Source organism: Herpailurus yagouaroundi, unplaced genomic scaffold (assembly GCF_014898765.1).
Source record: "Herpailurus yagouaroundi ecotype Mexico unplaced genomic scaffold, PumYag 159, whole genome shotgun sequence".
Lineage (NCBI taxonomy): Eukaryota > Metazoa > Chordata > Mammalia > Carnivora > Felidae > Herpailurus > Herpailurus yagouaroundi.
The window spans coordinates 33140399-33154619 of record NW_024412400.1 but is presented as its reverse complement, the minus strand read 5'-3'; the positions used below and the strand labels follow the sequence as shown (position 1 = coordinate 33154619).

At 36.3% G+C, this 14221-nt stretch overlaps 1 non-coding gene and 1 pseudogene across 1 annotated transcript; both read right to left on the bottom strand.

The window, feature by feature from the left end:
* The window catches only part of LOC121034181 (60S ribosomal protein L6-like), a 61485-nt pseudogene that overhangs the window by 22728 nt on the left and 24536 nt on the right, over nt 1-14221 (bottom strand).
* LOC121034301 (U6 spliceosomal RNA) lies at nt 13581-13687 on the bottom strand. The gene has a single exon (XR_005792370.1). It is a non-coding gene; the product is annotated as a U6 spliceosomal RNA (small nuclear RNA).

Here is a 14221-nt window from a genome sequence, read left to right as displayed (position 1 = left end):
GTTATTTTCCATCCTCAATGCTAAAGAAGTAAATGACATTTTCCCCATTGTCATAAAGTATCCCTGCCTTTTCTTATGGTCACATGCTCAGTACAGTTCCTTGCAACTCAATACACATCAATGGATGTTGAAGCAACGGATATCTTGGGGACACTAGATGAGAACCAGTAGCAAAGAGCCTAAAAGTACGCCTGGTGATGGAATGAAGTATGTGCATGTCCTTAGTCACTCTTGGACTATTCTGTCACAGTTGCTTGAATGTGAATAGCTCACATGAGTTGTCCTTCCCTATCAATTGGCAAAATACGTGATTCATTTGGTCACTGATTCACGGGACACTTTTGAGCTCCCACTGTGTGCCAAGTATTGTGCTAGGTGCAGGACTCACAGATGAATAGGTAGCGTCCTAATATTAGGGAGGTTTTCTTCAGCAGGACAGAGGTATCATAGACCAGTGCTTCTTAAACGTGAATATACTCCCAAATCACCTGGGAATTTGTTAAAATTGATTTAGCAGCTCTGGAGTGGGGGCCTGGAATTATACATTTTTAATAAGCTCCCAGATGAAATGCACACTGCACATGAAGTTTGCTACTCCAAGTCTAAGCCTCAGACCAGTAGCATGTGTAGGTTATCAACTTGAGGACGCTGGTGCCAATTAATCCAGTTGAATTAGCTCCCTTCTGTTATTTTGTAAAGATTCCCTAGCACACATAGCTGTGTCCGTCTGATTATATGGAGCTGAATCAGAGGGAGAAATAAGAGATGCATATGTGAGAATGGCCACCATTGTAAGGAGGGAGGAACCCAACCGTATCAGGTTTGTTTGACTTTCTGAAAACCTCCCCAAAAGCTCAGAAATGGCAAATTCCCAATTCTAAATGTTTCCCTGTCTCTTCATGGGCTGCCTTACTGAGAAAGTCTAGATGTGGAGGAAGACAGTGGGAAAAGCGTGGGTACCATACTGTAGCCAATTAGATGCAGAACTAGGCTCTGCCTCTTTCTACCTAGTCACTCAGCTCAAATAAGGAAACCTCATGCTTTAATCTCTAAATATCTAAAATGGGAATGCTTATCACACCTACATCAGAGGCTTGTTGTATTTCATAACATGATTTGCACAGAGCACCTAGCACAGTGTCTGCAGTGACCATTAAATGGTATGTGTCATTATTATTGTTATTAATAAAACTGGGAGCCATGATAAATATTCTTTATCAGTGCTTTGTCAAGGCACACTGGAGAAAGATAAATCTAAATTAGAGCCCATACTCGGACTCATGTGGCTTTAAATCAGACCCTTAATGTTGTGTGAGCACAGGTGTTTTGTAGTTTGGTTTCTCTGTTAACATGAGGGAAAAAAAGATGATCAAAAAGAAGAGAGAGAAAACAATCACTATTTGAAAGTGAATGAAGGGCGCCCCCCCCCCCCCCGGCCCCCCCCCCTTTTTCTTACTTTGACATCTCAGTGTGTTTTTTTCTTTTAGCTGTGAGTTCTGGGATAGGTGATAACTGCCAGTAATAGGATTAGCATTGATTTCTTTAGCAAGAACAGAGATGTGGCAGTTCCAGCCATTTCCTGAACTGCCAGCTTTGAAATATCAAAAAAATAGAAGAAGAAAAAAGAAAAGAAAGAAATGAAAAGAAAGAAATCTGGGGTGGGGGGGCAGATACAGCTTTTAGAGAAAAGGAAGTGTGTGTGAATTCACCCATGCATGTCTGTGTGTGGGTGTATGGACACATATGTGCACATAGAAGGATATAGGAACACTCAGACACGTGGAGATCATGCGAATGTTTTGTTGTTCCATGATAAAGGATCAAAAGCTCTGTTTCTATTCTGCTTCAAAAAAGGTTTTAACATTCATTTGGCTTTCTTTTTCTTTCACTTGTGAACACATTTACCAGCTGATCTTTCATAGTTATCCTTGAATCCTGACTTTTGTAACCTTGAAATTCAAACAAAGAAATGTCTCAGAGAAAGACTGTGCAGCAGGCCCCACCAGACTCACAACCTCAGAACTCCATTTCTCTAAGTCCACAGGAGACCAAAATAAGGGTCAGTTTCTCCAATTCTCAACCAAAGCATCTCCTTAAAAATAGCTGGTGGAAGTCTTCACCTCCCAGCTTTGGGGGAGGGAGGGAGTTGACGGTCTGCTGCTTCTCCAATGTGTCAGACACAAAGGCAAACAGGATGACACCCAGCCCACCAGTTTCTGGGGCTGAAAACAAAGAGAAGGAAGAGGGGGGCAAAGGGTGGACTTCATTCACAGACTTTGAGCTACTTTGAAAGCAAAACTAGTGTAAAGCAATGCGAGGTCAGCCTATCAGGCCAATCCCATAAGTCAGAGCTTGAGGATCAACAATTTAGAAATAGGGAATTTTCTGGAAGAAAGAAGTAGGCGAAGGGGTAGTGAGAAATGGGTCTCTTTGATGTCTCTTTGGTTTGGATACATATCTGACTCAATACAAGTAGGGAGGAAAAAAGGAAATCACTTTAAGGAGGAAACCCATTAAATCAGTTGATTGAGGATTTTACTTAGCAAATTATCTTATCAATTATGATATCATTTATGATGATTATCATTATCAGCTACTATTAGGTGAATAGAAATTATGTACCAGGAACTGTATGAAGTCCTCTGTATGTACTCATTAGATCTTTTAATCTTCATGAAAGAAGACAGTGTCTATTTACATCTTACAGATCAGGAAACTAAAGCTCAGATGAGTTAAGTGACTTGCTGAACAGTACACAGCATCGAAGTAATAAAGCCTATATTTAACTCCAAATCTGAATGATTCCAATGTCCAGTATCTCTTTAATTACACTATTAACTCAGCATAATTTAGTCACTACCTTTCCTTCAAGGATATTGTATTTCTACTTGCTGAGACACCATCTAATGAGAGTCACTTCGCCATATTCATTTATTCCTTCACTAACCATCCAATCAGCATTGTATGGGCACCTGCTATATGTCAACAGATTCAGGCCACTGAATTCAAGGATGAGTCAGTCAAGGTCCCTGACACAAAGTGTTCAGGGCCACGTGGAACAGACTAAGCCAAGGATAGCACAGAGGAGAAAATAACTTGAATGGTATCTTCACAAAGATGCGGTTCTACCTGACCTTGGGCATTTAGTACAAATGCATAGTACTATGTACATCATAGTAAGCAATTTTTTGGCTGACTCTAGTCAGCAGCCTCAAAATGCTCAAAGAAAAGAAATCCTATTGAACCATGTATATAAAACACCTTATAGCAACCAGTTGAAAAGTTGAATACTAACTTAAAGAGTTATCAACCCAAGTAATTATTTTACTTGTTGCTTTTTCTCACTGAAATAATGTTTAACAGTATACATACACTTTTTAAATAGCATGTATGCCTTTATTTCTGATTTCTAATACTTTTCTTTGAAAATAAGAAGGAAAAATTAATATATTACTCAGATTTACCCAGGGTTAACATCTTACATATTTCCTTCAAGTACATTTTGTTCGAGTATATTTCTATACAGTTATCTATTTTGTTCACACAACTAGATTTATAATATGTATACTGCATTTAAATGTTTTTACTCACAATTCTGTCTTTACAATGAACCTTTAGCATTTTCCTAGGTGATTAAACATTCTCTGACATTATAACTTCTAATGGTTCTCCAGCATTCATCTATTGCATGCCCCATTCCATCTCTGCTCTGTAGAGCATGTAGATATTTCCCTTTCTGTTGTTGTATTGTAAATTATACTGCAGTGGATGTCCTTGTATATGGATCCTTGTGTGAATCTATAATTATTTCCTAATGATAAATCCCCAGGTGTGTTATTATCTCATCAAAAGTTTGAAACCATTTTAAAGTTTTTGATATATATTTCTAAATATATATTCAGAAATACAGAATCAATTTCCCCTCCCAAAAGCAGTGTGTAAGAATACCCATTTCTGCATTCTCACCAATACTGAGTATTTCCATTTAAACCACTTTAAAAGTATTTCCCAATTGAGTAGGCAGAAAATTGTATCTTGTTTTTATTTGCTTATCACTGAATACTGATGAGGTTAGACACTTTTCATACATTTATTATCCTCTTGTATTTCTTCTTTTGTCATTTATTCATGTCCTTTGCCCATTTTTCAATTGCTGGACTTATCTCTTTCTTATTGATTAGTAGGCGTTCCTTATAGATTAAGAATATTAACCCTTTGTTTGTCAGAAGTGCTGACACAGCCATAAATACTAGCTTGAGCACATCATATTTTCCATTCCTTAAAGTTCAACTCAGACTTCCCCAAAGCTAAATAAGCCAGCTACACCCTGTGTCCTGAATTCCAAGCACACAAAGCCTATTCTTTCTGTAGCCTTCCCAGCCTATACATATAGCTCAGAAGCATGTTAAAGATTTGCATCTTAGTTTGCTAATTGTTTCATTTGTGCTAAGCTTGTCCCGCCCTATCCCTCCCAAGCTCCTTGAAAAGTTTATTGAAGATAATAAACTATCTAAAGCTTCTAGCTATCTCCTTGCTATCTCTATTACAGGTTTACCCCACTATCCAAAAGTAGAGTGTTTCTATGAAATCTTTTGTAAGCTGAAATTGTATAAACTGAAGAATCAATTACCATTAATTTATATGGAAAATTTGGGGGGCATCCCCAGATCCAAAAAATAACCTCTCTTATGCCTTTCTGATAGCTTAGGACACATCTTGCTAACAGATGCACAAAATAAATGGAAATAAAGTACACAAGCTAACAGACACAATTCAGAGCTACAGTAGCTTGGTGCTGAGATGCTGAGGGTAGTTCCTGGGGAAAGAGCTTAGTGGTATCACTCTTGCTACTCAGGTATGTGCTGCCTATGTAATGGCTCACTGCAAAAGAAATACTGAATACTATTTTTGTTTTTTGCCTTTTTTCGGTAAACACAAAAATCTTTGGATTTCTTTCAGGTTAGTGAAAACAGGTACTAATGTAGGTCTTTCATAAAAGCAAATTGGCACAATAGGAACTTTCAAAAAGCAGGGCATACCTGTATTTACCAAACAACCACTTATTTCTCTGTCTTCACATTATTCCCTCTCTAGCCTAGATAAGAGAGACCATGATTTCTAAACACTCTTCCAAAAACTTGGCTCTTATTTGTGCCTAATATACAATTTTAAAGTAGGATCTTTTAAGAATGATATCAAGGCCACAAAATGTAAGCATGATCAATTGAATGAAGCTTAATACTTATTTTTTTGTTAGCATAAATTGGACCACCTGTGACTGCTCTGAAGTAATACGATAGAGATTTTACTCTCTTAAAAAGAAGGAGACAGGAACAACTTGAAGATTGTGGCTTTTCATGAATTCTCTCTGATCATCTTGTTATGGAGGTAAATAGAAGGAATGGGAAATGATGCTATTTCATTCTGGCCCAATAACTCTGGATTGTGGTTGCCAAAAAATATATAGGTCATTCAGCTAAATTTGAATTTCGGATAAAAAATGAATTTCAGATCATTTTTAATCAAAGTATGTCCTATACTTTTGAAGTTCAAATTTAACTGGGTGTACTTTATTTTTATTTGCTATATCTGGCAACCCCTGGATGAAAGCCCACTGGGCACTAGCAACTTGAACAGAAGACACCTACATCAACTTGCCTCTGGTGCAGATTTAAGAAGAGAATTTGAGGAGTACAAAAGCTATTTGGAATTTATGTATTGTATCTATCCATAACACTAGATTTGAAACATTCTTCCCTTGTTAAAGGAGGAAGCTTAAAAAAAAAAAAAAAAAGCATCTTGAAGATCCAAAGTAAGAGGAGACTATAAAAATGATTTCCTGTAGGACCTAGAATACATTCCTAGAAAATTGTTCTGCATTCTTAATTGGATACAAGAAGATTCGCCCTCTACAGAACAGGAACAGAAACCCATGAGGTACAAGTGAATCAGGAAGAGATCAAAAGGGAGATAGGTGGGGTGAGGAATTATTGAAAAAAGACCAAAAATTAATTAACAGCACTAAAACCTCCTTTGACACAATAAAAAAGTAGAACTACTTTTAAAATATGAAATCTTTCATGTAGGAGAAAAACAGGAAGCTTTCTTAGAATGTAGAGGAAACAGACAACAACAAAAAAGGAGAAAATAAGTGCTACTTTGAAGCCAGAGGTGGGATAAACAATATTAGAATTATAAGTGCTTTAGAAATTATAGGAACAGGTCATATAAAAATAGGGCTGAAGTTCTGGTTTGGGGTAAGATTAAGTAGGTACACACTGTCTTGCTGTCCCAATGAATGCAGCTTTAAAACCTGGACAGAATAAATGATAAAACTGTCAGAAAACTGAAAATTAAATAGTAGTAAGCAGAAGAGACTTCAAAGTATCACTGAAGCAATGGTAAGGTTACCCTTTTTTCCCACCAATATTTCCCAACCTTATCTCAATACAACCCAAAACCCATGAGTTTACACCTAGATACAGAGAATGCACAGGAGTGGCTTTAGTAGTTCTGGCTCCAAGAACGGTAAATGGAACTCCCAATGCTCAGATAGAGTATAGAAACACCAATTTGTTTCCTTTGCTCCATTCTTGAGCACCCCCAGCCTCCAAACAAACCCATAGTAGTAGCAGCAACAGAAGTCCTCAGGAGCCAAAACCCTGAGGGGAGGTTAAGTTTTTTCCACCAATGTCACTGCACATTCTCTCTCTCACACACACCTCTCTCTTTCTCTCCTGTCCTTGTCACTTTATTTTGGACATAGGAGGAGTAGCAGAGGCAGCAGGTAGAGTAGCTAATGCCTTTAGATTTCTGGATAGAATACTGAAAAGGGGAGCCCCAGAAAACAAAACAAAACAAAAATACAAAGAAGATGGCAAAGAAGGGGGAGCTTGGGGACACAAACCCATAAAGTTATTTACAAACTCTTGACCTCAGCTTTGATTATGCTTGGGTCTTATCCTAAATAGAATACCAATAATTTGAAAACTAAGCAAAAAAATCATCACTCAGCTGCCAGATTGGCCATTAGGTGGCACACACATTGGCCAAATCCAAAGAGTACTGGCAAGGCTCTGAAAATTTAACAGATATTGGAATCACTGCTCACAGAAGACAGATTGAAACTCGCAGCCTAAACCCAACCGAGTGAACTTCCTGCTAAAACAAAAATATCAACATTCTTCACAGTCTTTAACAACACTGTGTCTCATAGTAATCAAAACACCCAGGACACAATGCAAAATTACTCAGCATATGATAAACAAGGAAAGTATCAGCTCACATGGGAAAAGACAATCCAAGATACCAACCCCAAAATGACACAGATGTTAGAATTATCTGACAAAACCTTTAAGGTAGCTAATTTTTTAAATGCTCAAAAAATAATTTCTTAAAACAAATGGGAAAATAAAAAGTATCAGCAAAGAAACATTAGACATTAGAAAGAAACAAATGGAAATTTTAGAATATAAAAATAATGTAAGTGAAATTTAAAACTCAGTGTATAGACTCAAGAGCAGAATGGAGATGACAGAGAAAATGATCACTAAACTTCGAGGCAGTTCCATAGAAATAATCCAATCAGAAAATAAAGAAAAAAATAGATTTAAAAAAATGAAAAGAACTTCAGGACCTGACAGATAATCACAAAATGTCATGCAAGTCCTAGAAGGAGAGGAAAAAGAGTACAGTGCTAAGGAAGGAATCAAAGATGACCAAAATAAATAGAGAGACATACCATGTTCATGGATTGGAAAATTCAAATAGTAAAGATTTCAATCCTTACCCAAATTGATCTATAGATTTAACATAATTCCAATCAAAATCCCAGTAGTAGTCTTTGTAGATATAGACAAGCTGATTCTAAAATGTAGAAAGTCAAAGGAGTCAGCAGAATTAAAACAATTTTTAAAAGAATAATACATTTGGAGGACTCATACTAGCCAATTTTAAGATTTGCTAAAAGCTATAGAAGTCAAGACAACATAGATTGGCAAAAGGACAGACATATGGATCAATGTAACAGAATAAAGAGTCCAGAAAAACACCTATAAATATGGTTCAATGTAACAGAATAGAGTCCAGAAAAACACCCGTAAATATGGTTCCACTCAACAAATTTTTAAAACAAGACCCAAAAGCATCAAACTGTTTTCATGTAACTTAACTGAATTCCAGAAAAAAATTTAAGAGTATATCCAGTATCCAGCAAAGAAAAATCCATGATGTCTATAATCAGATCAAAAATTACCATGCATGGAGCACCTGGGTGGCTCAGTTGGTTAAGTGTCTGACTCTTAATATCAGCTCAGATCATGATCTCAAGGTTTTTGAAATTGAGCCCCACTTTGGGCTCTGCACTGACAATACAGAACTTGCTTGGAATTCTCTATATCCCTCTCTCTCTGCCCCTCCCCTACTCTCTCTCTCTCTCTTTCTCACTCTCTCTCTCTAAGTAAATAAATAAGCTTTAAAAATTACCATGCATATAAAGAAGCAGGAAAATGCAACTGCAATGAGGAGAAATGTCCATCTATATTAACTCAGACTGGTTACAGATATTACAGATACCAATCTAGTATATTAAAACAATTACTATAACAATTCTCTATGTTTAAAAACCTAACTAGAGAGATGGACGAATTTTTTTAAAGTCCCAAATCAGATTCCTCAATATAAAAATCACACACACATACACACACACACACACACACACACACACACACACAGAAGGGATTAACAGCAGATCAGACATTGCAGAAGAAAAAAAAATAGTAGACTTAGACATAATACAAATTATCCCAAATTAAGTACAAAAAGAAAACAATAATAATGATAAAAGAACAGCATCAGTGGAGTGAACAATAAATTCAAGAGCCTATTTATACATGTCATTGGAGTCCCTAAGGTGGAGATGAGGAAAAAAAATGTTTAAATAAATAATGATTGAAATTTTCTACATTTAATTAAAACTGGAAATTCACAGACTCAAAAGCTTAAGGACTCCAAGGACAAAAAAAAAAAAACATGAAGGTAACTACACCAAGGCATACATAATAAAATTGCTGATAATGAGTGATAAATAGAAGCCATCAAAACACCCAGAGGAAAGGGGCACCTGGGTGGCTCAGTCAGTTGAGTGTCTGACTTTGGCTCAGGTCATGATCTCACAGTTCATGAGTTTAAGCCCCACTTTGTGAATTTGATCTCTGCATCGGGCTCTATGCTGACCACATGGAACCTGGAGCCTGCTTCAGATTCTGCGTCTCCCTCTCTCTCTGGCCCTCCCCTGTTTGCTCGCTCTCTCTCTCTCTCAAAAGTAAACATTAAAAAAACTTTTTTTAAACACCCAGAGGAAAAAAGGACTTGTACAGAGGATTAAGATAAGGATGACAGAAGGTTTCTTATCAGAAATAATACAAGAAGACAATCTGTAAAGTACTAGAGAAAAAATTAATCTAGAATTCTATACCTAACAAAAATATCTTACAAAAAATAGTTGATATGAAAGGAAAAAGTGGGAGAGAAATTGATGTTTTGAGAAAAAGCTGAAAGAACTGATCACCAATAGACCTGCATTGCAGAAAAAAAAAGCTAAAAGAGATCCTTTACACTGAAGGAAAATAACACCAGATGGAAATATGGATCTAGACAAAGAAATAAACATACTTCCATTCAAACATTTGTATTTAAATGTTCATAGTAGCTTTATTCCTAATATCCAAAAACTAGAAACAACCCAAATGTCCACTAGCAGATGAACATAAATACATTCTGATATATCCACACAATGAAATATTACTCAGCAATGAAATGAACTAGTAATACATTTAACAACATGGATGGATCTCAAAATAATCATACTAAGTGTAAGAAGCAAGATAATAAAGGAGTAAATACTATATGATTACATTTACACTAAATTCTAGATAATATAACTAAACTATAGGGACAGAAGATCAATGCTTTGCTAGAGATGGGGGCCGGGGATATGGGAAGAAGTGAAATGTAGGAATTACAAGGAGGCAGAAAGAAACTTATGGGGGCAATGAATATATTCATTATTTTCCTTGTTGTGATGGTTTCATAGGTGTATGCATATATCTAACTTATCAAATTATAAACTTTTAAATATGTGCAGTAAACTTTAAATATTGTATCTATGTTAAACCTGAATAAATATATTTTTAATAGGGAGAGGTCTGATATTTCCCACTGAGCGATGGTGCCTAGTCTTTCCCAGTTAACGAAACACTGACATTGAGATAATCAAAATTGACATTAAAGATGGAAGCATATCATCATGCAAGATCCCTGACAAATGGTTCCTCTAAGGAGTCCTGCTTTCTTGAAAGGTAGAGAAAAAACTTTTTATTCAATAATTTTTAGGCATGTAATCCTAATTCTATAAATATAGAACTTTTTAAAACCAAATTGTTAGTGGAAATAAATCACTAGATAAATGTCACATAATTAGGAAGCATAACAAAAGTCTATACCTACACTGTGAAACAAACTCATTATTAGGGTATTAGACTGATTCTACCTCTGAGGAAATAGAGGCTCAGAGGCCTTGAGTTGGCAAGTTAGCTCAGGATCATATAGGAAGTAAAGGGCAGAGTTGGAACCATTGTATAGGGCCTCCCAACTCCAGAGCTACTGTTTCCTACACAACACATATCTGATTTTACCTCTTGGCTAAAGCCATTCATCCATGATCTGGAATGGCAAGGCCATCACCTATGGCTATTTCAGTATACTCACTGAAGTTTTATATTCCTGGCATTCATAGGGGAACAGTTAACATACTACTTCTCACATTTTCTTTTCTCTTATTTGGAGAATTGTCTTTTTTCCAACAATTTTCCTAGAATTCATCCCTTATTTGTTCTCCCCCTCCTGTCTTAACTCTAACCCATCAGCAAGTCCTGTGGGAGCCACTTCCGCAATATACTCCAAGCCAAGTCACTTCTCTCTGCCCCTACCACACAGTCCCAGTTCAAGCAGCAGCATCTCTTGCCTGATGACTGTCCTTTGTTCATAATATGAGTAGCACATTTTCCCTTAATTTGTTCATTTGCTTTTAAACTTATTTATGTTTTGAGGTTTTCTTTCTTTCTATTCATATACGTGTATTTTATTATTATGTACTCAAATTTATCAGTCTCTTCATTTATGACTTCAAGACTTCATATTTAGAAAGGCCGTTCCTAACTCTTGATTTTTTTAATGATTTTATTTTTTAATCTCTACACCCAATGTGGGGCTCAAACTCACAACCCTGAGATCAAGAGTCTCATGCTTCACCAACTAAGCCAGCCAAGCACCCTCCTATCTTCATTTTCAATAAACAAACTTACAAGACTGAGCAGGATTTAGATCTGTGATACTACCTGAACACATACTTCAAGTTTTCCCCAAACTTGGAAGTTTACTTACAGCTTATAGACTAAGGTACCTCAATGCACAAAGCTGCTCCAAAGGAATATACCCACTTTCCAATCTCTTAACCCTCAAGCTAGACTTTAGGAAGCAATACTCAAAATCTAGTAGACTCTTTAGAATATGATTGTTTTTGTACAGTTATTCAAACCTTAGGCTGCCATAATAGATTTTGACTTTTATAAGTACTTCAAAATACTTGAGTGCATAAACATTTGTCTACAATCAGAAACAATCACTACTATTAGTACATAAATTTAAAATTTTTCTAAAATCATGAAAATAATAGAGAAAATGAAACATTATATATTGATTCAAACAAGCTGCAAAAACTGAGATAGTTGGGAAAATGTGAATACTAACTATATATTTGACAATATTAAAGAATTTTTGTTAATTTAATTTTGGAGTGATAGTGGTAATATGGCTGTTTTCTTTTAAAATAGTCCTTAACTATTGGAGACATATACTGAAATACTTATGGATAAAATGATAAAAGTCTAGGATTTGCTTTAAAATATCCAGAGATATGTTTATGGTAAGGATATATATGAAACAATACTGGCCATGAGTTCATATTTATTGAAGATGGGTGATGGGTTCATGAGGATTTACTATATCATTGTCTCTACTTTTGGATTTGTTTGAAACTCTGCATAATATATTTTAGAGATAATATGTTAATTATATAGATTAACTGCTTTTGGAATAAGATTTATGAGTGCATCTAGGAGGCCTCACTGGAGGCTAAGTGACTCAATATCTATTCCCAAACCCCTTCCCCCTTGACTCTACACAAAGGCTGGGACATATGAATGCTCACTTTCCTAGTATGCTTTGCAGCTAGCTGTAGCCACATGACACAACTTTGGACAATGGGATGAAACTTCAGTTTGCTGGGATTTTTCAGAAAAGTTTTGCTCTTTTATATAAAAGTAGACAGTGTGGCTGGCTTCCACCTCTCTTTTCCCATCTTTGAATGGAATCTAGGTTCTGGCTTAGTGAAGCCATATTGCAACTGGGGGAAAACTAAATTGAAATACAAGCACCAGGTCTTTTTTTCACTGAAACATTGAAATAAAACCATCAGCTACCCATCTCTGGGCATCTGAGACATCTATTTATGTTAAATGTAAATATATTTTTTAAATCCCATTTATTGGGGCGCCTGGGTGGCGCAGTCGGTTAAGCTTCCGACTTCGGCCAGGTCACGATCTCGCGGTCCGGGAGTTCGAGCCCCGCGTCGGGCTCTGGGCTGATGGCTCAGAGCCTGGAGCCTGTTTCCGATTCTGTGTCTCCCTCTTTCTCTGCCCCTCCCCCGTTCTTGCTCTGTCTCTCTCTGTCCCCAAAATAAGTAAACGTTGGGAAAAAAATTAAAAAAAAAATAAATAAATCCCATTTATTAAAATCACTGTAAGTCTGACTTTCTTTCACTTGCAACTAAATAGCTTTCTAACTGACTCAATCTGTTATAGAGATTTTCTTATACAATAAAATTTCTGGTCTCCACTATGAAGTGATGGTAATATCCTTTAGTAACTGAAGTTTTCATTAATTTGAATTGGATACTAAAATGCCACTTTAAAAATTCTACTCATATTCCCTAAGCTTAGTTGGGTCATCTCACCAAGTATCTGAAAGCTGTTTAAAACTATTTTAAAGTAACTATTACAAAGTGAAATGAATTATTAATTAATAAGTTCATTAATTAATGACTAGTTAATGATAAGTTCTTTCCCTGACCCTAATTTCATCACTGTCAATTGTACTTTTATTTAAGCTCTTGACTTCAGGGTGTCACAAGTCCCACCCTTCCTCAGATGGATGATAAATGTGTATGTGTCAAGGGCTCTAAGGAGATGCCAGGATGCCAGGCACAGGACATAGTCCCACAGCTGAGACTGCTCTTCTTCCCCTGAAGCCAGCTAAATGCTATGGTCAAGCCTTCACCCCCTTTAAGAGGTCCCCCCCAAATTAGGCAAGATGTAAGACTTCACCATCTGTCCCAAATTCAACCAGTTCCAGTTTGTGTTTAAACAGAATCATAACTACAGGTCAAAACTAAGTATCACCCAATTATTCATGGGAATGAAGAGCAATCACCAATTTCTTGGTACTTACTTTCTTTTTCTTTTTTAAAACATGGAAGCTTCACGAATTTGCGTGTCATCCTTGCACAGGGGCCATGCTAATCTTCTCTGTATCGTTCCAATTTTAGTATATGTGCTGCCGAAGTGAGCACTCTTGGTACTTATTTTCATTTAAAGGCTAAACATCTGTATGTTTCAGGTAAGATAGTCTGACTTAATTAAAGACAATGGTTCTATGATAAACACCTATCAGAGTATCTAGTACACTAGTAGGCCCTTAACAAATGTTTGATAATTAATTCACTAAATGCATTAATTAGGTAGTTAATAGATATTTAGAGTTCACAATAGATTATATTTCACATCAGGAGCCCCAACTTTGCCAACACTGCTGTACAAATATAACCTGTTTTCAAAATACAAAATATTATGAAATGTGTATATGATTATCCTTCATGAGATCAGGAATACATCCTTCTCTGGTGATATATCTAGAAACAACTTCATTCATTCATTCATTTCCACACAACAGGGTGACTGCTCCTTATGTTAGTCACATTTCACCTCCATCAACTATCTCTTAGCACACTATCTCCAGTAATAGTGAGGACACCCAGCCCAATCAACACAAGCTAGATAAATAATGTCCTGTTACCTCCAGGCAACAAACTCTGTAGTTAGACTGT